This window comes from Mustela putorius, unplaced genomic scaffold (assembly GCF_011764305.1).
Source record: "Mustela putorius furo isolate JIRA1106 unplaced genomic scaffold, ASM1176430v1.1 tig00537248_pilon_pilon_pilon, whole genome shotgun sequence".
Classification (NCBI taxonomy): Eukaryota; Metazoa; Chordata; class Mammalia; order Carnivora; family Mustelidae; genus Mustela; species Mustela putorius.
The window spans coordinates 12,726,327-12,751,062 of record NW_025422387.1 but is presented as its reverse complement, the minus strand read 5'-3'; the positions used below and the strand labels follow the sequence as shown (position 1 = coordinate 12,751,062).

The window sequence follows — 24,736 nt, the reverse complement described above, 5'->3', positions numbered from 1 at the left end:
ATGGAATTCACTGTGGCACTGATTCATACTTGGAGCATGAAGAAAGTCAGGGCACTGCTGGGATCTTGCTGACCAAAACTGGGGCCACTTCTGGCTTCCCCACAAAGAAGAAAAAGAAAATCTTTTGCATAGGCAAAGCTCCTTGCCAAAGATATCTTTGGCTCTGGCTACCTATCTTATCTCTCCAAGCAGCTGAATCTATGAAAAGGAAAAGGAAAATTACAATAAATCTAAATGTTTTCCTTTTCTCTCCATCTGGCCTGAAATACCCAACCAAAGATCTACTAAATCCCTCTTAGAACCCATACAGGCTTCCAATTTATGATAAGCTTGGACCTCACTCTGTAAGCATGGGCAAACAGAGAACAATGTTTGGCCATATGAAAAGACTCAAAGTTCAGGAAAAGGGAATAAAGAAGACTCAGTGATACAGAGGCAATATAATGAGAAAAGTTTGGAAATTTCTTGATAAAAGACAGCACTGCATTTATATAGCTAGAATAGATAATCAGAGAGGGTACCTATGAAATCTGGAAAATGCAGGGAAATGAAAATCATGTTGGCTAAATTAAAAATAAAATTTCAATAGGAGCATTAAACAGTAAGTTGCATATTATGGAGCATTAAAAGAAAACTGTATAGATAAGCTCAAAAAAATCTCCCTTAATTCAGAAACATGTAAAGGAAAAAAGGAAAATAAAAGACACAGAGAACAACATCTAACTGTAGAATAAGAACACCAAGAAATAATAAAGAAAACTTTGCTGAGTTAAATGATTACTTTTATCTACAGATCAAACAGACTTAGTAAGTTCCTGGGGAAAAAAATGAAGAAAAGCAAACACCTAGATATCTTGGTGAAATTTTTTCAATTTCAAAGATAATGAAGCAATTTTACCAGCAAAGCAGGGATAGAGGCTAATATTAAGAAACAAAATCCAGGCAGTCCTCAAACTTCTCTTCTATACCATAAAATAATAATGAACAGTACACTTTTGAGGGGAAATACCTATGATCCAAGAACTACAGAATCAGTAAAGACTTTTACTCTTCCAAATGAAGAGTAAAAGTCTACATTTTAAAAATGTAAGAATTAAATGCTGTAATTTACATTCTCTGAAAATAAATGAAAAAATATATTGTAGCCAAGTAAGAAATTAATCAAAATAGTGAATTATGTAGTTCATACAGTAGAAAACAGAAAATGAAGAAAATATTAAAATAAGACATAAAACAAGATGCTATACTGGTTATGACTATAATTATAAAGGGGTTAAATTCCATTATCAAAATATCAATACTCTCAGTTATGCATCAAAAATTAAAATCCAAAAATTAAAATTTACTACATGCTTTTTACAAGGGACATGCCTTTTTACCAAGGACAGAAAGTGCTTAAAAATAAAGGTATGGCCAAAAATATATCAGACAAACCAAAAGAAACCAGGGGTGAAAATATCAATGAACAGAGAATTCAAACCAAAAGAAAATAATATTCAAAGAAGGGTTTTTACATGGGCAGGAATTCATGCCATGAAGGCACAATATTGTGGATATTAATGTACTGAATGGTACAACTTTAAAAGGTATAGAGTGCAAATAGTAAAAAAAAAAAAAAAAAAAAAAAAAAAATGAGGGGTTAAAAAATACAAGGAGAAACAGCCAAATCATAATTACTTTAGAATACTTTAACACTCCTCAACAAACCAAATAGATAAAAATTAGTAAGTCTATATAATATGTATATAATATGTATAATACTAGTATATATATAACTAATACTAATATGTATATGTGTATATATACATATATGTTAGAACTTTAGCCCTCTTAAGAATAAACATGATTCTTAAATATTAGATCACTTATTAAAACATTTATAAAAAATAAATCTCAAAACTTAGAAATTCTGCAACTGTGACAGAGGCTGGGCTGTCCTGCCAGATCCACTTTTGTTAATGAAGAGTGTATTCTTCTAGGCCCTGGGAGTCCTGTCAGCAGAGAGCACTCAGCTGACAGACATTTCAGGAATTGCCCCCTGCAAGAGTCCAAATTCTGACCCTTCCAGAGGCAGGGTCAGAACATACCAATACTCTCAGTTATGCATCAAAAATTAAAATCAGTGACTGTTGTGGGCAATAAAGGTGTCCTCTCACCCCCAACTCCAGACAACTCTGAAGGGTTCCCCCAACTTCAGAGCTCTCTGTGGGGTTAACAGAGGGTTCCACCGAGACTTCTTTGTAGCTCAACTTGTCCATCTCCCCAGTCCTACTTCCTCTCTTTCCCTTCCACAGGTGTCACTTGACACCAAGATCACTTGTCATAAATCCCTTGCAAGGTAATCTTCATTTCAGAACCTGCTACCCACAGAAAGAAACCTGTAAAAACCGACTGCACTGTAATATAACTAGAACTGCTTCTAAAATAGTTAAACATGAAAGCCAGAGGGACATATATGAACATATGTATTAATTCTATATAGTTCTTAGAGAATCAAGACTTAAACTCATAGCTAACTTTGAAAATTTTGGTATTGAGAATATTACATATCAAATTTGTTAATATGTGCTGCTAATTCTGTACTCAAAAGCAAGTTCATAGTCTTAAACATTTTTCTTACTATATAAGAAAGAATAAAATATCAATTAAGAAAAGTCAATCCAATAAAATGTAAAAAGGGCCATAAAACATATCTGAAAACAATTAAGAAAAAAAAATTTTAAGATATACATTCTGAAGTATGCAGTGACAAAACAACATGATTTCTAGGGTTTTTAAGAAATATTTCAGCAAACAAGACAAAGAAAAAAGGAAAAAGGGAAAGATGAAGCCAAGCTACCAAAATCTTGATAATTGTACATGGTGACAGGTGTGTAAGGATACCTTATACTATTTTGAGTGTGTTTAAACATTGTCATAATAAAATAGCAAAATAGAAGAAAGGAATAAAAATAAAGATATTAATGAACTAGAAAAAATGAAAAGCTAATAGAATTGATATATAAATATAAAAATTCATTCTTGGAAAAATCAACAATAAAATAGATGATTCATCATATCTAATCAAGGATAAAAGAGAGAACAAATGAATATATATAATTAGAATATAATTACAGATCAAAATTTAGATTTAAATATGACAGAATTATAATTATAACTTTTAGCTGATACATTTAAATACCTTCAATAAAATGGCCAATTTCTAGGGGAAATACAAATTACCATATTAGTACGAGAGGCAGAAAAATTGACTAGACCAGTGATGGCAGAGAATCTGAACATGTGTAACATCAGTACTCTGTTAAGAGCCTTGGACCCAGATAACTCTAGAGAAAGATCCTTCAAACTTTCAGAAACTAGCAATCTCATACCTTATAAGGTAACAAAACACAGAAAAAGGAGACATTTTCCCAATTATTAATAAGATTAATATAACCCTACTACCAGAATAGTAATAATAATAATAATGATAATAATAACAACCAATTATTATTGGTTATATAACCTCACTATAAATATAAATGCCAAAATCTTACATCAAATATTAGCAAATGGACATAAGTTTATTGAGATAAATGTGCTATAACCCATGAGATTTATCCCAAGTCAAATAAGAAAAAATGTTGGGGTTATTCAAATTAATGCCCCCTTAAAAAAACAACACTCACTTGTGAAGTGTGTAAACCTGGTGATTCACAGACCTGTACCCCTGGGGATAAAAATATATGTTTATAAAAAATTTAAAAAAAAAAGGGAAAAAAAAACCAACACTCACTACAGATAAGTTTGAAATGTTCCTGAACTAGGAATAAATTTGATCAAGAATATCAACTGCAAGGAAAAAAAGAACATCATGCTTCTGGATGAAACACTAGGAACATTCTTAACAAAGACACCTGCTACTATCTCTTTTATTTCACAGTTTCCATCAACGATTCTAATCAATGCAAAAAAGCAAAAAAACTGAAATAACAGGATCAGTGTCTCCACCCTTCATCCTTCCCCTCCATGCCACTGAGAAAGACTCTAAAACCATGTCTGGGACCCCTTGTTCCCAGACAGAAGAACTTATTTGTTTATTTTGGGCGTGGATATAAAAATAAAAGAAATAACAAAGCACATGACTGTCAGATTTGACAACGTAAAATATTAAATGTTTTTGTGAATTTCTTAACCAAGATCTTAAAACAAATGACAGAACCTGAAAAATATCTAAAACATCCATGACAAATGGTTATTGAAACCCTTATTATACTAGAATAGCAAATAGCCTTAAAAAAAAAAATAGGACAAGGACATGAATTGGCATTTACAAAAGAAGAAATACAATGACCAGTTAGTAAATGAAAAACAAAAAATTATGAAAAAATACAAAAAAAAAAAAAAACCCAGGGTATCATCTTTTCCTTATCCTTATTTGATAAGTTTTTTCTTTTGTTTGTTTTTGTTTTTTTAATGAAAATAGGCAGCATGGGTGAGACTGCAGATTGCTAAGTCCTTTTATTTACTGCTAGTAGGGAGACAAATTCATGCAACTATGGCAGGGAGCAATTCATCCATAAATCTCAAAACTCTAAAAATTATTCATATCATTTTACCTACCAATTATTTCTGGAATGTGATGGACAGACTCTAAGATGAGCCCCCTAGAGATCTCCACCTCCTGATGCTCACACCCTAATGTAATTCATTCCCCTTGTGACTTGCTTTTTCTTTTTCTTTTTCTTTTTTTTTTAAGATTTTATTTATGGGGCATCTGGGTGGCTCAGTTGTTAGGCATCTGCCTTTGGCTCAGGCCCTGATCCCAAGGTCCTGGGATCGAGCTCCATGTCAGGCTCTCTGTCCAGTGTGAAGTCTGCTTCTCCCTCTCACAGCCCCCCTGCCCTGCTTGTGTTCCCTCTCTCTCTGTCAAATAAATAAATAAAATCTTTAAAAAATTATTTTTTAAATAAAAATTTAAATAATTTTAAATAAAAATTTAAAAAATTATTTTTTTAAAGATTTTATTTATTTATTTGAGAGACACAGAGAGAGAGAGAGATCAAGAGCAGGGGGAGGGATAGAAGGAGAGGCAGACACCCTGCTGAGTAGGGAGCCCAATGTGGGGCTCAGTCCCAGGACTCAGGGATCATGACCTGAGCTGAAGGCAGACACTTAACCAGCTGAGCCACCCAGGTGAACTGTGACTTGCTTCCAACCAAAAGAATATGGCAAAAGTGATGGGCTGTCTCATTTGTGGTTAGGTTACATTAAGATTGTAAATTCTATTTTCCTAGCCAACTCTTTCCCTTACCGGCTTTAATGAAAACAGCTGCCATGCTGTAAGCTCTTTGGAAAAGCCACATTGCAAGGAACTGAAGGAGGTCTCAGGTCAGCAGCTAATAAGGGACTGAATCCTGCCCTCAACCACCTGAATGAACTCGGAAGCAGATCCTACCCCAGCTGAGCCTTCAGTTGAGACCTCAGCTCTGGCCTTGCCCCTAGATTTTAGCCTTGTGAGATAGCATGAAGCAGAAGTCCCAGCTAAACCTGATCCATGGCAACTGAGATAAAACGATGTGTTTTTTAGCTGCTAGTTTGTGTAAAGTTAATTTGTTACACAGCAATACACAGCTAATGCATGAGGATTTACCAGAAGGAAATAGTTATGGATGTGTGCAAGATCTGGACACATGAAATTCACTGCAAAATTTTTATAACTGAGAACATTTGGCAACAGTCTAAATGTCAAAGAGTATCAGGCTGGAGAAATCAATTGTACTAGTGAATCATATGAAATTGTCATTTTTGTAGGTTAAAACAGGTTGAATATCACTAATTATATACATTCCAACCTGATATATTCATACAATATAAGCATTAAAGTAGTATTCCTGAAAAATAGTTTTCAGTATGGGGGGGGGAACCTCATGAAAATTTCATGATTTGTTGTTAAGTGAGAAAAAAGTTTACAAAACTATGAAAATATAATTTTGATACTGCAAGAACGAAGAGATGTATGCATATGTATAGACAAAAGACTGCAGGGATAGCAATAAAAAGTGAACAGTATTTATCTTAAAATGATGGAACTTGGGTGATTTTTCTTTTTCTTTTCTTTCTTTCTTTTTTTTTTTTTTTTTTTTTTGCTGTACTTTCCCCCAGTGAACATGTCTTATTTTTTATAGTCAGGAAGCAAGCTTAATTAATACAAGTCAACAATGGAATAAATTCCTAAGCCAGAACTAAACTTTCTGCTTAAAACATGGTCCCTGGTTTCTCACAAATCATTCTGCCTGATTTCCTGGGCTTACAGAATCACTAAGAGTGCATTTATAAGTGCCCTATGATATCATCAACAGCTCTGCCGGATTAGCTTGCTGTTTTCTGGAAATCTGTCATCCCTCCCTTGTGGTTAGGGGTTTTTTTCTCATTCCATGGCATACCCCAGGTTCTCTGAGTTGCTCTTTACAAATCCCTTGGTTTCTGACATTTCATGAAGCTGGGCAGTAGAGGGAATTCTGAGGACAACATGTGTTCTGAGAAAATGTGAAAGCTCACTGTGTATGTTTTCTCTCATGTTTCAGTTACCTCCGCCCTTCTGTCACTGTTCAGATTCATCTGTTACCCAGCTAATGACCCTATTAGAGAGCTGAAGCGCTCACCAGCTTCGTTGTGAATGGCTGATGGATTTTCTCTCAGACCCCAGAAATGCCCTGGGACTGCTGTGTGGGTCCCTGAGGGATGGGCCATTATCTGGGAGGTTGTGCTCATGGAGAAACACATTCTCACACATTGGAATGCACTCCTATCATGTTTACGTGGTGCAGCCTCCTTAATGTGTCCCTGACCATGTCATGTCTGCATTTAATCCAAGGCCCCCACTCCCTGGAGAAGAAAGCGCTATGAGTGATGTGATTTTTGGCATATTCGGAGGCTTTCATTACAATCAATGCATGTGTTATCACTGCAGGAAGAAGCGGGGGTGTAGAACATGGGTTCGTTGAGACTGTACACATTTTCTCTCACTGACAAAGGACTTAAAATTTTCAACTTCATATCCACACCTAAGCTATAACAAGATTGGACTTAGACCAACCATGAAGACAAGAACCATTTCTGTTTGATTCACCAAGCTCTTAGGACCATTCCTGGCACATAGTGGGCTCCTGACAGCTGGTTAGTAAACAGCTAGATGACTGGATTAATAAATGACATCAGGAATTAATAGCATGTTTTTAGTTTGAAATTTCCACCTATTGGTCCAATTTCTAATCCTGATAACCATATAGAATAAACCTTCTCTATTCTGCGTAGAGTTTTTGAATTGTTTGCTCACTCTTGTATCTCTCTGTTTTCATTGATTATTTCCTTGAGGCTTAACAATTGCAGTGCCTTCAGTCACAGAATATTATCGGTTTTCACTCAGTGACAAAGGAGAAATCACTGTCCTTGTCCTTGGCTTTGACTGAGGAAATTAGAATGGGAATAAGGGAGCAGGTTCTGGTGGGCACATATCCAAGCCATGTTCTTCATTCTCACTTGAGGGAATGAATGGGGGTGGTATAATCCCTACCCATCCTTCTCATGAAGAAAGATACTGCAAGGTGTTCCTCACCACTGGGTATGGGGCATAGTACTTTCCCTCCGTGTCTACCTTTTAAGTGGTGTCCTTAATCAGTCCCTGCTTGCCTCTGCTATTATCCTATTCCAGGGTATGTAATCTGCCTAGACCTCCCTTTTATGGAGCAATTCTGACTGTGTGTCCTCACCATAATGCCTTCTACCATATAGAAACCCCAGGCAAGAGTGTTTGCATAACTATAATGTGGCAGGACCGGTGTTTCTCTGGTCATGTCTATAGCCTGGAATGGCTAATTTAAGTTCATTTTCCTTCAAGGTCTCCTCCTCCTCCAGGAAGCCTTCCCTGAGCCACCCACTGTCTTCTCTCCTGAATTTGTGATATATTTCTCTCTCAAGGTAGCATGGTGCGATAGACAGAACATGGATTTTGGAGCCAGGCTGAACCAAGTTCAAATCCTGGATCTGGCATTTACTCTGTGCAAGGTAGGGGCAGATAATTTGTTTACTATAAGCCAGTTTCCCCACTTGCAAAATGGGGGTAGTAATTCCTCCCTTGCAGAGTTATTCTAAGGTGGTGGCTTTCACAGCGCATTCAGTATCACCTGGAAATTTGTTAGAAATGTTAATCCTAAGACTCCTCTTCCTATCTCATATCTGCTGAATCAGAAAATGGGGATGCGTCTAGCAACTTATGCTTTAATAAGCTTTTCTAATGCATGCTTAAGTTTGAAAACCACTAAGGATTAGCAACAACATGTGCAAAGTACCTGCACATATATGTTTACGAATCTTAGCTATTATACGTATGAACACCATTTGGCTTAATGCTATCTTCCATTAATCAATCTGTTAGGAGAGGCAGTATAGCATAGTGGTTAAGAGTATAGGCTTTGGAGTCAGGTTGTCCTAAATTCCAATTATTCCAGTTTTGTGATCTTGGGTGACTTAATTTCTTCTCTGTGCCTCTATATCTGTGATACAGAGACAATAATAGTAATAAATACTCTGTTGTCTGTTATGAGGAATAAACTGTGATAAGATGTATTGAGTACTTATCCCATTGTCTAGCACTTAATAAGGGCCCTTTAAAAATGACCTATTATTCTACTCTCCAATTATGTTTATTTCTACTCAACTATATCATAAACTGTTCAAAAGCAGGGCTAGTAACAAAGTCATTTATGTCCTCCACAATGAGTTCCATCATCGAGTATACAGCAAGGGCACACTTAGTGCTTATAGCTCTGATTCTCTTTCCCCTGTATTTTAATATCATACAGGGCAAGAACTCTAGCTTTATCATTATTTGTTGATATGAGTTGATATCAAAGAGGAAAGCTGCCATTGACAAAGTTAAGTGATCCTGTAGGAAGATCTGGGATTGTGTCCCTATTCTGGCATCTATCAGCCATGTGACTTTAAGATTCCATTTTTTAATCCATACAACAGGGATTATACTTTGTATGAGTTTAGAAACAGAACACTCTGGATCAAATTGCTGCAAACCATAAGGAAATATCTGATCTTAATTCTAAGAAGTCCAGTGGTTTACTGAGTGACTCAGTGATGTCACAAAGAGCCCAGGTTCCTTCCATCTTTTTGCTCTCCCACCCCTAATGTGAGGGCTGTGCTCTCAGTCTGCTCTGTCATTATTTCAAGTTGGCTGATAGTCCCAGACATCATACACAAGTACCAGAATGCCCAGAGAAAGACAAAGACCATCTCGAAATATGACTTCTTCTTAGGAAGGAGAGCTCTTTCCAAAGAGACCCCCAGCAGATTACCTCTCTTTATGTCTTATTGGCATAAACTGGGTCACACATTCATTCTTAAAACAACTGCAGGTAAGAGACCGGGATGCCCACAGTTCCCTCAGGCTGATCACCTGGCCAGGAGTGGATAGACTGGGGTGCACCAATGCTACTACCCAGAACCAAATTTACTGGATTGTTGTGGCAGTTAAATGAGATTACTGTACCACATGCTATATTTAGCATACCAGTGATACGTGATGGACATTCCCCTCATTCTCTGCCTCTTCCTCTGAGTCCTTGATCTCACCTCTCACATACAACCACAAGTTCAGATTATTTGTCTTCTTAACAGAACTTACAATTTGTCCATCTCTGCATATGACAGGCCCATCACACGCCCCAAGTCCAAGTCAACATCATCTCTTCCCTGAACTTCCACAACAACTCTACCTCCAAAATTGTTGGTTTTTAAATTCATTCTATGATCGATCTTTCCCTACCCATCCTCTCTACAGCTGCTAGAGTGTTTTTTTTTAATTACCTCAACTGCTTAAAACCTTCTGTAGATTCCCATTCTCCCTAGAATAAAATCAAACACAGATGTGGCAGTCATGAGCTGTATCTCCCAGATCTCCAACCACAGGGAACATAACTGACCCAAGATCCCCAGTGCTGAGCTCTGACTTCTGTGGAAGGGAAACTTATACTTCCCACTGGCTGCTTCTAGTCAGTGGCTGCGTGGCCAGAATAGTAAGGCAGGGACACATGGGACTCCTCTATGGCCAGCTTTGGCTTGAGGACTCCCTAAGAATAAAGGCGAAACTTCCAGAGAGTGTACAGCTGGATAGGATGTTTCCACTCAAGCTTTCTTCCTCCCCTTTTTCCTTCGTCCAGGGTCTGATTCTCTCCCAGCCTTCCCTATCTCCTCCTCCCACCCCCATGGGTCTCTCAGGCAGTTCCCCTAGTAAAATCCTTAGCTGTTTAATCCTGTCTTGACAACTGCTTCTAGGAGGGCTTAGAATGACAGAGCTGACACCTCCATGATCTGTCCAGCCTCATCTCTCACCACTTATTCCTCATACAAGATCACCACCCTGAGATACAGACAGCTTCCCCTTACTTCCTGGTCTTTGCTCAGGAACACCAACACCACCCCACTCCTACACTCCCTATTTGGCTAATGCCTCAGTGCAAGTGTCATTGCTTCTGGAGATCTTTATCCTCTGTCTATGCATACACACACACACACACACACACACACACACCAGCACTGCATGTCTTTGCTCTGGATACCCAGAACACTCTTCCCAGGCCCCCATCAAGGCACTCCTTAGTCTATGTTGTATTTTCTTTTCTTTTTTTTTTTTAATGCTTTATTTATTTATTTGACAGACAGAGATCACAAGTAGGGAGAGAGGCAGGCAGAGAGAGAGGGGGAAGCAGGCTCCCTGCTGAGCAAAGAGCCTGATGCAGGGCTCGATCCCAGGACCTGGGATCATGACCTGAGCTGAAGGCAGAGGCTTTAACCCACTGACCACCCAGGCGCCCCTATGTTGTATTTTCTAAAAATTTATTTATTTATGATTTGAGAGAGAAACAGAAAAAGCAAGAACAAGCACTGGTGCTGGGGCAGAAGGAGAAGGACAGAGAAACGCAAGCAAACTGTGCACTGAGTGCAGAGCCCGACACGGGGCTCAACCCCATGACCCTGAGATCGCAGCCTTAGCTGAAACCAAGAGTCAGATGCTCAGCACCACCCAGGTGCCCCTATTTTGTATTTTTTTCTTTTTTTGACTCCGGTTCCTCCCCACATACAATGCAAGCCCTCGGTGGGGCAGAGTCATTTTTTTCTCATTTTGCCTGTCTCCTCACTACCCAGAACAGTACCTGACGCACAACAGGTGCTTATCAATTGATGGTCCCTTTTTCCTCTAACAGCCCCAATACAAAGCTGGGGTGACACACCGAGTCCCTGAGAGCCCTGAAAGATATGCATGTTATGTCCCCAACATGGGTCAGGTTCAGATGCAGAGGGACCAAAAAATATCCTAAGGCCCCAAGATCCAGTTTAGAGACGTGGCCAGCCTGTCTGTCCCTGTGCTTCCACAGGAGCAGGTCTCAGCCCCAGGGAGGTTCAGTTTAAAAGCACGTCAATCATGCTCTGTCGAATCCTGGATTAAAAGATCAAAGCTGACAAGCTGCCTGTTGGAGGAGGGGGCCAGCCAGGGCATACAAGGAAATGTTTGGAGTAGAATATACACAAAGCAGGGGCTTGTGACGAGCTGGGATTCTGTGTGTGCAATTGATGAGCTGCACAAAGGCGTCCACTCTATAGCGGCTTGCAGGGGCTGAATCCAGCACACATTCCCTCCACCACTGTGTGTGTCCTGCTGTCAGGCTGCATCAGCCAGAATTCAAACACCCAGAGAGGGCACCCTTGGTAACCACCCAGAGATGAACCATCATCCTCCCTGACTGAGGAGGGGCCAGACTCTGGGAAAAGAACTCAGGGCTGGAAGCCAGCAGAATTGGGTTCTAGCCCTCATCAGCCCATAATATGCTGGAGGATGCCAAACTACCCCCTTTCCAGGGTTTCAGCTACTATTTTTAAGTCCCACGATATGCCAGGCACTGGGAATATGGCAAAGACAGAAAGATTAACAGTCCTCTTGAAATGCACAAATAGAGGGAGAAAGTAGGCATTATACAAATAACCACATAAATACATCGAAACAATTGTAATAAGCATGGTGAAGAAAAGTCTAGGGTTCTGTGAGAGAGAATTACAGCAAGGGTTTCATTTGCAAGAAGAGAAGAAATCATTAAGGAAGAAGCATGAATGGGAGTGAACTAGAATACGGAGGAAGAACGGTAGGATTTTTGGCTGGAGAACAGTCATTACCCAAGCAACAAATATTTATTAAGCACCTATTATGTGTTGGGTCTGGAGCAACAAAGAAAGGAAAAAAAAAGTTCATCGATGGAAGGAGACACAAAATGGAATGAGTTTATGTGGAAGGTAGAGGCAAAACCTAGATCGTGCCACACCTTGGGGAGTAGGGATAGGGTTCAGAGTTTTCTTCTGGGAATAATAAAAAAAGATGTTGGAAGGTCTTAAGCAGCTTCGTGACATGATCCAATCTGCATGTGAGACCTCGCTGCATGCTTTTGGAAGACCAGAGCCTGGTGCACACTAACAGCTCAGTGCCTGTGGCTATCATGTGAATGATGCTGAGGACTTGTCTAGCTCTGCTCCCCCAGGACACGACAAAAGACCCATAGATCCATGACCTGAGACCCATGGCCTCTTTCTTTGCCATCTGGCTCTCAAGCAGGAGCAGAGGAATTGCTATGCCTTTTGGGATCTCAGTTGTCATACCCTCCCACCTTAAGGTTCCCTGGTCTAGAAGGAGTGAAGGAAGACTGAAGACACCCCACCTTTCAAGCGGTAACTTGGTCTTCATGCTCATCCCTTTGCAAAATTGCTCTCTGTTTTTTGATCCAGGAATGAGTGCTTGTTAACCAGAATCCTGATTCAGTTTGGGCATTTGGGCTGGTGGAAGATAGCATGCCTCATTCGGGGAAGGGCTGGCCCTCCTACAGCACCAGAGAATGAATACTGACTGATCGAAGCCAATCGTGGATGCCCATTCTCCTCAGGAGTAACTGGTTTGGGTACAAGCATGTGATATAATTCTGGAAGGCCAAGGTCAAGGATTTCTTTGTCCTAAAAGAGGACACGAGAAAGGATGCCCTGTCTTATTGTATCTGCACAAAATGCACAGAGGTGCTGCACTCCTCTCGTAGTGGTGAGGGGAGACACCTCTAACACCCCAAGAATGGCAGAACCAAACCTGAGGTCCAGCTGAGTTGCTGAACTGACCAACCTTGCCTCAGGGCACCCCGAGGTGTATGTAATAATGATTTACAAATGTGAAAATCCCTCTGTCACTAATGGGTAGGCTATGGCTAGTAACTCCACTCTATGGTACATGGAATCTGTGTCCAGTAAAGCTTCCCGGCTTCACATCAGGGAGACATTCAACTGAGTTGCAGTCAGGCAGTTCTGCCTAGCAAAACTTAAATTTTAAAAAAAATTTTTAAGTTTTTACTTATTTAAATTTTTACTGATGCTTTAAGGGTTTTTAAATTTTTACTGATGCTTTAAGGGTTTTCTCCCTATGAAACAAACCCTGTGGAGATCATCTCTTTGCCTTACACAACCACCTAGGATCTTGGCCCCATGGGGGGATCACCTTGGTTGTGGCTGGATCCCCAGTACCTAGACAAGTGCCCAGCACAGAGTAGGTGTTAGAAAAGGGTTTCTGAAATGAACACATAAACATGAAGCCTTCATCAGAGGGCAGAGTGGAGTTTTCTCTATTAGGGAAAGAAAACACATATTCTCCCATTCTGAATGAGACACGAACCCATCTACTGGCTTCAGTTCAGGCATGAAGCCCTGAGGGATGGGATTGGACAAAAGCCAGAATTCTCAGCCCTACAGGAGAGCTTTCTGGCCTCAATGGTCACTGGGGGTCACCATGTGCCATCACAGGTCTCTGGCCCTTGGGAAGTTCTGGTCCACCCAGGCTCCCGCCCACCCAGGTGACCTGGGAACAAGGGTCCCTTGTTCTCTGATGAAAGCATATGCTTCACTACCTTCAAATCAGCTGATCTCTCTGTCATTTTCCCTCTTTCCCATAACTCTTTCATTGTCTGCCTTGAATTCCAAGCGGTTCTTTGCTTACAGATTCCATCTCCTCTGAGAGACCATGAACACAAAGTCAGTTCTTTTCCTTTGTTTAGGCAAACTTTTAAGAAAACTGTAAAGACTTCCGGAAGAGTCCCAACTCGTCAAGGTAGAGCTCAACGAATTTCACCAGATTAAGAAACAGAATATTCCCAATGTCCAGAAGCACGCCCTCCCATGCTCACCTCTGTCACTCCCTCATCTCTCTTCCCTGACTTTTCTAACTTCAAGATGAGTTTTGCCCATTTTTGCACTAAATGGAAATGAATCACACAGGTCCTCTTGGCACCTGGTTTCCCTGGTTCAACACTAAGTCGGCATCAGTTGCTGTCTGTAAGAGTTGCTCACTCATTCCCATTGTACAGACGAGGAAACAAAGGCGAAGGAGCAAGTACAAGCAAGATCAGCCAGACAACCAACGGCTCCTCTCCACTTGGAGTCTCTCCCCTATGCTACTACAGGGCCCCTCTGTGGGGCGACCAGCATCTCCTTTTCCTGGCTACCCTACAGGACCACTTTCCCTTTTGAGAAGACCACCTTCACCCCCTGCCCTTTTCTTAAAAAGAAAAAAGGGAAAGAAAAGAAAAACCCCTTCCTCATTCTGGGCTCCAGAATAAGATCCTCTTTATTTCTCCAGCTCCTTCCTTCCTGCACTCTCAATAAAAAACCCCTCCGCCAGCTCCGCAATTACCACTGAGAGAAATCTCATCTATTTTGGGCGATTCATTTGCGCCTTCACACTGGGGCTGCCTTTAACACACCTGAACAATCCACTTCAGGATAGCCTCCCCTCTCGGAGTGGCCCCTTTTCAATGCCACCAGCCCCGACTCACTCCCCCTCCATCCCGACTCTTATCCTTTTCATGATTTCATTCCTTGCACTGTTGGAAATGGATCATTCAACCCAGACTGTACTGATAAGACGAATAGCTCTTCTCTGCCTGGGGCCACTGGGTTTACCAACACTTCAATGTAAGCATCTTCTACAAGGATTTAATTTAGATATTTAGACAACAGATTTTTATCTGCCACACTGGTGGCTTTGCCTCAGAGCAGAGTGAGAATAATCGATCGGCTCTTTAATCAGGAGGTAGGTGGGCAGGTCTGTGTATGTGGGCTCTGGGGGAGAAAACGAGGACTCGGAGTCAAGTCTCAGCCTAGGTAACTGACTCAATGTGTGACCTTGAGAATGTCACTTCCCCACCACATGCCCCAAGGTTCCATCGGTAAAAGGTGCACTAAATCATACAGGGAATACTTAGCTGGGAGTCCACACGGGGCTATCCCTCCGTCAACTGTGCAAACAGCTACTACCCTGTACAGGGGGTGAGTGGAGGCTGAAGCCCACCCACAGAAAAGGGGCTCCCTCCCCTAATTCACAAAAGTGTCTATGGCTAAGCAGATGCTGGTGCTGTGATAGGTGTCCCTTTTCTGGGGGGGGAAAAGCTTTCCCAGCTTCTCGAAGCATCCTAGTCTGAAGGATTCAAAACTGCCAGTTTACATAGTTTCTCAGACACCTTGTTTCCCTGTCATTCTGTGAGTTTGCTCATAGTTCCTTCCCCTTTCAAACCCTCCTTCCCTCCCCGCGCTGAAATGCTCAGCTCTGGAATAATCTCAGAGCCCGATTTCTCGAATACAATAGCTGAAGAGGGGATGTTTTCCGACGTCACATCTGCATTTCTCAGGGAGGCAGTCTGACTCCAGGGAGACTGAGGCAGGATGACCGTGCAGAGCGCAAGGAGCTTTTATGAAGCGCAGGGTGAGACATGGATAACATGTCATTCAGGGAGGTAACAGGGTGAAGAGGCAGCTGCTGTCCGTGTCGGCAAAAAGCTGCTGTTGTTTGGGGTTTCGGGCTGAGAGTGGAAAAAAATGAAAACAAATGTAGCCGAGGTGAGTGGGCGGTGGGAAGACGCTTGGGGGAACTCAAATCCCAGAATCTTCAGGGACTGACTGACATCCCTGTTGGACCCACGCCCAGTGCAGGAAAGGAGACAGCAGGCTTGGATCCGCAGGCGGCCCCCACCTGCAGAAAGTCTGTGATTCCAACCCAGGAATGGTTGATGTGTCTGGGGTTAGGGCTTGCCCGTTCAAATTGCACAAAGATTTTTGTGCTCAACTTCCTTTTGTTAAGCCTCTATTAAATATTTAAGGAGCTGGCGCCTAGAGCATTTAAATTAGGATTTGATTTACGTCAAATTGATTTGTACATCACCTTTGCCAATCAGGTCCTCTCTTCGGGGAATGTGGAGCTGGGGACAAGGAGATTGAGTCTGCCAGTTGTGGGGAGCAGACCTGGAAGGTTAGAGAGATCCAAGGGCCGAATTTGGCAATCTGGAGCAGTTGCGTGCTGGGGGACTCTCTCTGTGATAAACCCCCTTCTACCTGAGTGTCACTGAGTGAGTCTGGGATTCTTGCAACCAAACCATCCTAAAATAGATGCAAACTGCAGCCACCACTGGGGGTGATGGCAAGATGGATGCTCTAGAATATTCCGTGGGATCCTCATGACTCCTAGGGGGCTTGAGAGTGGGTATGCCCCACTTCAAGTAAATCCTGGATATAAAATTCCAATTTATAACAAAGCAAATTGGATAGAGTAATTTTTTTTAAAAAGATGTGTTTGTTTATTTCGGGGTGGGAGGAGGGCAGAGGGGAATAAAGAATCTTAAGCAGGATCTATGCCCAGCACGGAGCCTGATGCAGGGCTCCTCCATTTCACCACCCTGAGATCATGACCTGAGCGGAAATCAAGAGTTGCTTAACTGACTGAGCCACCCAGGGGACCTTATCCAGAATTTTTAATTAAACTCATTCATTCCAGTTCTCCTTCAGGTGCCTGAACAAATGCACCTCCCTCCCCGTCTCCCTCTCTCTCTCTTTGCTTCTCTTTTCCTTTGATTGTAACAGCTATCATGTTGTGAGCTCATACTATGTCTTAATGCTGGGCTAAGCCTTTTGTTACTTCATCCAATACAACAACCCTGCTAGGTTATTCTCTCCCGTGCCAGTGATGAGGAAGTTGAAGTTCACCTGGGTTAAGTAACTTGCTCAACGGCACAGACTGCTAAGTTGCAGACGCAGGTCTTGAATGCAGGGCAGCCTGAGTCCAGAGGATGGGACAGAGAGGAGCTGGCGGGTGGGAGCAGAGTGCTGGGAGGAGCTCGATAGAGCTGAGCTTGTCGAGGGTGGGATAGAGGGCACTGAAGGGGAGTCTTTGCTAGAGTGAAGAAGAGATGGACCCTACCCCAGAGGATGCTAGAAACCCTCACTCTGGACCTCTTTCACACACTCTTCACCCCATTCAATGGAGGTCACTCTTCCTTGGCTGCTTTCAAGAATCTCCAAGTCCCCCAAATTCTAGTCTCCTAGTGTCCTCTGCATGGTCACACTCACCCACGCATGTCTCCACCCCTGTTTCTCAAGACTCTTCCACTTCTGCCACCTTCACCTCCTCCTGCTTCCCTCCTGGCTTCCCCAGCAGCTGCCTGTCCACTGAGCATGTGCTGATCTGTAACCCAGGCACCAAGGTCCACAGTCTGGAGGGGAAAACTCAGAGGACAGTATCAGAGACAGGGCAATGTTTCACCCAAGGAAATGGGGATGTTAGTGTGCCATTTCAGGCACAGAATCAGGGAAACTTGAGAACTAGAAGAAACCTAAAAGATCAGTTTCAGGATGAGGAGAGTGAAGTCCAGAAGGGCAGAGTGACTTATCTACCATCATGCACCTAATGGGTGAAAAATCCTTTATTTCCTTCTTTCTTTCCTTCCTTCCTTCCTTCCTTCCTTCCTTCCTTCCCTTCTCTTCCCTTCCCTTCCCTTTCCTTTCCCTTATCCATCCACCCATCCATCCATCCACCCATCCATCCATCCACCCATCCATCCATCCATCCATCCATCCATCCATCCATCCATCCAAGAATTCTCATGCAGCTATCATGTGCCAGTCATAGGAGCTAGAAATACAAAATGGAGTAAAACAACCTCAAGGAGCTTATAGTCGAGGCTGCATATGGCACAGTTCTCATCTTGGAGATGTTACTATTTCATCAAGATATTAAAGTTGGCTGTTTAACAAACATAATAGTATTTACCATGTTCTAGGCCTCTCAGTATTTATAAATATTATTTCACTCAATGCTCATCACAACCCTATAAGGAAGGTATGATACTATTTTATCCCCATTTTTCAGATGAGAAAACTGAGCTACAGAGATGAAGGCCACCTAGCCATTAAGGAATGGAGCTGGGATTCAGGCCCGGGCTGCCTGGCTGCATTATGCCTCCTTGCCTTTCTCAAGCACTATCAACATGCTCATAGTAAAATAGGTAAACATACACATAAAGAATGCAAAATCAGAATTAAGAAAAATAAGTGACACTCGGAAGTCAAGGGTAATGAAAGGGAAAACAGAACAAGCATTTCTAAGTTATCGCCTTTTCCAGGGTCATGGGTATTCAACCACAACTGGGGTATGAATCTCCCGGCAAAGAAAAAAATTACCAAGTCTGAGTTAAAGTATTCTCATGACTCTTGATTAGAAAACTGCTCTTTTGGAGAAGTGAAACTGTCTTTTTCTTTAAAAAAAAAAAAAAATATATATATATATATATATATATCATTTATTATTGACCCCCAAATTCCTGAAAGCAAAGACCACATCCTATGAATCTCAATGAGGGGTCCTCTGAAAAGTGATGTGGAAGGTGTTTGGGGGGCAGGGGTGATTGGGGGAGGGGTGTATTAGTTTCCAGGGCTGCCCCAACAATGTGTCATGAATCGGGTAGCTTAAAACAACAGACACGAATTCTGTTACAGAAGTCCAAGATCCAGGTGTTGTCAGAACCATGCTCCCTCGAAAGACTCCAGGGGAAAGTCTTTCCTTGCCTCTTTCAGCTTCTCGTGGCCTGGGTGTTCCTTGGCTTATGGCTACATCACTCCAACCTCTGCCTCTGTCTTCACATGATTCTTCCCTGTGTGTCTCTGACTCTTCTATTCTTGTAAGGACACCAGTCATATTGGATTAAGGGTCCACCCTCCTCTAGAACGAGCTCAGCTTAAATCACTGCAATGACCCTATTTCCAAAAAATGTGACATTCAGAGGTTCCGGATAGACATGAATTGGGCGGAAGACATTTTCAGATGGCCAGAGAGGGCTTCCCTGAGCAGGTGACATTTTTGTTAAGATCTAAAGCATGAGGAAGACCCGGCCATGCACAAATCTGGGCAGGAACAGTCCAAGGAGAAGTGTGACGGCTCTAAGTCTGCGATGAACATGGTGTGTAGGAGTGCCAGCAAGGAGATCCCGGTGGCCGCAACAGCGTGGGGAAGAAGTGAGTGGGGAGAGCAAATCGGGGGAGGGAGGATAGGGTAGAAAGAGGCTAAGAACCCTGCCAGGAGCTTGGGATTCCATCACAGTACAGGACTGTGTGACATCAACTGGTTTGGTTTCTACATGATCACTGTGATGGCCGCACGCAGCACAGCTTAGAGAGGGAAAACAATGCACATAGCCACAGAGATATTGAAGACGGTCCCTGTGAGTCCAGGTGAGAGATGATGGCAACTCTGACTAGTTCAGTAGCTATGGGGATGGAGAAAAAGGCTCAGGCTGTATGTATAACTGACAGACTTGCTGATGAATCCATTCTATGTTGGGGAAGCAAAGGATGATCCTGCGGTCCTAGTTACTATACCACACATCTGTCCACCTGCAGCTGGCATTTTTCATTCAACAAACATCTTGGTCCTCTTTCCAAGCCCAAACTTAGATTTCAGCTATAGTCCTATTAATGGCATCATTGCATTCCATGGTTTTGGTAGACTGCAATTTATAATTTATAAAATCCCCCATTGTTGGACACCTAAGTTGTTTCTAATTTACCACAGTTACATCAATATTATAATAAGAAACATGAATCCAATCACTCATGTCTTCTACCTATTTCTTTTTTTTTTAAGATTTTATTTATTTATTTGACAGACAGAGATCACAAGTAGGCAGAGAGGCAGGCAGAGAATGAGAGGGAAGCATACTCCCTGCTGAGCAGAGAGCCCGATGTGGGGCTCGATCCCGGGACCCTAAGACCATGACCTGAGCCAAAGGCAGAGGCTTAACCCACTGAGCCACCCAGGCACCCCATTCAACCAATTTCCTGAATGGAATCTGGACACCTGTCTGAGGGTTTCTCTAGGCTAGAAGGGGTATAGCTGGGTTGTAGAATATTCTCATTCTAATGGGGTTTAGCTTTTTGATGAACTGTATTCCCGTAGGTTCAGTGGCCATTGAATTCGCTGGGCAGAGAAAGCCCATTCCTTCCTCACCTTCTGGAACTGAACATTCCCAGGGAAACCCCCACTTCCTGTGCCTTCTTAAAAACTACAGAGTTCATGTAGGCCATAGACTACCTTATGTCAGGTCTTTAAAAACACGGAGTGGCATTTTGGGAATGAGGACCAGGCTGTCCACTGCATCTGGGAAACAGCAGCGTGCTCCATGCAAACTGTTTTCCTTTCTCCTAGGATTTCCCCTCATTTGAACCCAGGTCCAGCAGAAGGAGAGGAGATTAAATCCTCATACCTGTTCTGACTCATGGCTCTCCATCTGTTAGAGCAAATCATTCTTGGTAGAAAGGGAGCAAGACTGGAGAGGGAGATAGAATTCAGCTTCACTTTCTATCTTTTCTCTGAAAGCTACCTATGATTTTTTTGGTCTGTTCTGAGTCTCTAGTCTCATCAGAAACAAAATATAATTTGAGGCAACACACATGGCAGATAAAAGAATAATTTTCTTAATATGCAAAGAGCTCTTACAAATTAAAAAAGAAAAAAAAGCCCAACTCAATTCTATTAAATGAATGAAGGACACAAAGAGGGAAAGAAATATTAGAAAATTACAAAATGGCCAACAAATATGCAAAGATGTGTGTCCCTGTTCACTATTAAAGTACGAGAACTTAAACAAGTAACACTACACCTAACTCTCAGAAGGGTATGGAGGAAGGAACTCAATAATCCCCTGTCTTGCAAAGGTCAAGGAAAAAAGACTCTCATACCCTTGGGAGGGGAGGGTGCAAACCTTGGGGTGAGCAATCGGGCAATATCTTCTAGGAATTTTTAATAATTCCATTCCTATGAATTTATAGCATATATACACTCCCCCAAGTGAAGAAAAATGCACCAAAATGCTTTTTGTAGTAGCAAAAAATTCTGAAAACAACCCTGATCGTGAGTCACAGGACACTAATTAAATAAAAAGATGGCACATCTATCCAATAAAATACAATGCAGCTACTACTAGCAAAGAACAGGGAAGCTCCAAATGTAGTGATATATTTTAAAACCCAAGTTACAGGGGCGCCTGGATGGCTCAGTTGGTTAAGCGTCTGACTCTTGATTTTAGCTCAGGTCAAGATCTCAGGGTCGTGAGACCAAGCCCCAAGTTGGGTTCCGTGCTGAGTGTGGAGCCTTCCTGAGATTCTCTCTCTCCTCCTCCCTTTACCCTTCCCCACTCGCGCTCTCTTATTCTAACAAACCAACAAAAATCCCAACATAGAAAGTTAAAGGAGAAGAGACAAGTTTCCTAGTGCCATATATAGTATTCTCCTAGGAAACATTTCTGGAAAGACATATAAGAAAGCACAAGAGTATTTGCCTCTAGCAGACAGGAGTAGTGAAAAGGCCTTTCACTCTTGTATACTTCTGCAGTGTTTTTGATAAACTATTACCATGTGTTATTTTAATGATTAAAACTTGTTTTAAAAATATTTAGCAGAAAGCTGATGATTCAGCATTGTGCTTAAAATGGAAATCAGTGGGTTTGAGCACTACCCCCAGTTTGTGTTCTTTTTACACCTGTGTTACATCGAGTTAATTGCTCAGCCTCTCTGGGCCTGATTTTCTGTTCACTGAACTGGAGATGCTAGGAGTTTGTTGGTGGTGTTGTCATGGCTGACGTTCTTCTTTGTGCTACTAGAAACATAAATTGGTACAGAAAAGCAAGCAGCTTAACTGCCTGGTTTCAAAATTTGTGTTGTTTATTACTCATGGGCAAACATCGATCTGATGTTCTGTTCTTGGAGCTCATGTCACTTAGTTAAAGAAATAATAATGATGCTTCCCCACCGTGAAGGCATATCTGGAGATATTAGAGGGTGATCCAATTTTCACCTATCCTTCTGTTAATTCCACCTGTAGCCCCAGTGCATGCTGGGAGTAAATGGCATTACCTCCCGGGTTGATGTGAAACACCTGGAGAGGTTTTCCTCTCCTGCCTTCCCTACCGTTGAGAAGGCAACAGGGTCAGACTCTGTCTTGGATAGGAGTAAACAGAGACATAAGAAATGTCAACAGAGAAAATCACTAAGCAGGGGAGATGTTATCAATAGGGACAGGAAAATTCGAGATGCTTAGGGAAGGGTGGGGGGGGGTAACTGACCATAAAGGAAATGTGCAGAATCTTTGCAGAAAAACAGCAAGGAATCATGGTAAAGAGCAAAGATAGAGGCCACATGGGGCTGAAGGAAGAAGTTGGTGGAGTCAGTGCAGTTGAAAAAGAGGGAGGGCCACCATAGCAGACAAAGGCCATCTTGTGGGAGCTCACTGGTTGATTTAAAAAAGGTGGTGGGGGGGGGGGAGGGGAGACAGACAAGTTGAAAACCAGGAAAAATAAGAGAAAGCTGTATTCTTAAGAATGTTATCAATTTGCCCTACAATTCTGAAGTGGGAAAAGGAAGATAGATGGAAAAGACAGGGACGAAGGGTAGCTAAGAAAGGTTCACAGAAAGCTTTGTCTCCATGCCGTGTTGTTAAGTCAGGGGATGTCCTCCTGGGAAGCTTGATTAGACGTCATGGAAACCTTGATCAGAAAGACACTCAGGTGAGTCCCAGCTCAGATGCCAGGTTATAATGGAGTGTTGGAGCTCCCCACGGCCAGGACTGTATGTGGGATTCATCTCTGTCCAAAGGAACTGAGTACATGGTAAACTCTTGCTGCACAAAATGAATGAGCGATGCCCATTCACTTTGGGATAGGCATCTGTCCTTCTGCAAAGGAACAAAAGAAACACCCTGACACCCTTCTCCGTGGAAATACTACTGGCTTCTATCAGGACACTGGCTAATGTTCAACTTAAAACATTGCTACCCACACCATTTACCAAGTACTCAACCATATTGGGGCACAGGTAAGTGTTTGCAGTCATCGTCTCACGCACTCCTCAAATCCATTGATACCTCCCAGGTATCATTATCATCCCCCTTTCATAGATAAGCGAAGACTGAGGATGGTGAAGGAGCCTGCCCAAGGTTATCCAGTTGGGATCTGAAAGCAAGTATGTTGATTTCTGCTCAACCCATTTGCATCAAGATGCCCAAGACGTACAGTGGTCCATGTGGAGGAGACGCCAGTCTCTCTGTTTTATAAATGTGAACACAGCCACCCACGGAGGTGAAATTCAGATGGTCAGACTCCATTCGGGCTCTTTCCGCTAAGCAACTGCTTCTCCCTAATCCCACGGGGAAGCAGAAGACCACTCAGTGTGGGGTTTTTTTCTTTTGTTTGTTTTGTTGTTGTTGAATTTGTTTTTAGTTTCCAAAACTTTCAGGTATCTCTTGATTTGTAGAAATTGTCTTGAAGTCCTGATTGTCCAGCCATTTTGGATTTTAGGACTGGATCAGTGAGTGTCCACCAGGGGCAACTGGTGTCCTCGGGGGACATCTGGCAATCTCTGGAGACATTTCTGGTTGTCATGCTAGGGGGCAGGAAACTCTACTGACATCTAGTGGGTAGAGACCAGGGATCCTGCTAAATACCCTACAGCACACGGGACAGTCCCCACAACAGAGAATGATCTGGCCTCAGGTGTCAATAGCACCAACATTGAAAAACCTGATTACGGAAATCCTAAGCTCCTTTATGAGGACTTTTTTGTTCATTTGTCTTTTGCTACGGAGGTGCTCTCCACCTATACTTTTTTTAAATTAATGTTTGTGTGCATAACTAAAACAGAGAAAAATCTGGTCATTTCTGAAAACATTCCCATGACATACAGAAGCCACAGAGATAAAGCTGAATACCCCCCAGGGCCCAGCCTCCCTTCTGCAGCAGCAACATCATCATCGGCAGTCTGGTGGACATCCTTGGAGACACTTCTCTATATGTATACATTTACATAGAGTAGACGATGTTCTTTTACATGTTATGCTCCTCTGTGTGCAAACTATTTAAAATGTTGCCATCCTCCTGCAAATTGCTTTTTTCCCCTCACAATCTCTTAGCCATCTCTGTTGATACACTTGGAGCTACCATGGTCTTTTCAATCGTTGGTTTGTGTTCGGCAGTTACGCTCTGGTTATGTCATCACTTCCCCTGCTGTGGAGTATTTAGGCTATGGGTAGTCTCTACTCCACCACGAACCCAGCTGCAATGAACACCTTGAACTCACTTCATTTTTCCTCTAGAAATGGTATCAAAAGCTGGGCGCAGAGTTGGCAACCTTTTCTTTCAGTTTTTCCTTTGGCAAATGCTGAACTATCACACAAGTTTATACTCCCACCAGCAATGCACAGGTGTACCCGTGCCCCACATCGTCATCAAAATATGCTATTATCACACATTTTATTTTTCGTCAATCTGGAGGGTGAAAAATGTCTAGTATTCAA

General features: G+C 42.1%; 1 protein-coding gene across 1 annotated transcript in view; it reads right to left on the bottom strand.

The window, feature by feature from the left end:
- The window catches only part of SRRM4 (serine/arginine repetitive matrix 4), a 140,666-nt gene that overhangs the window by 91,376 nt on the left and 24,554 nt on the right, over positions 1-24,736 (bottom strand). The gene's annotated exons all lie outside the window — the stretch shown is intronic.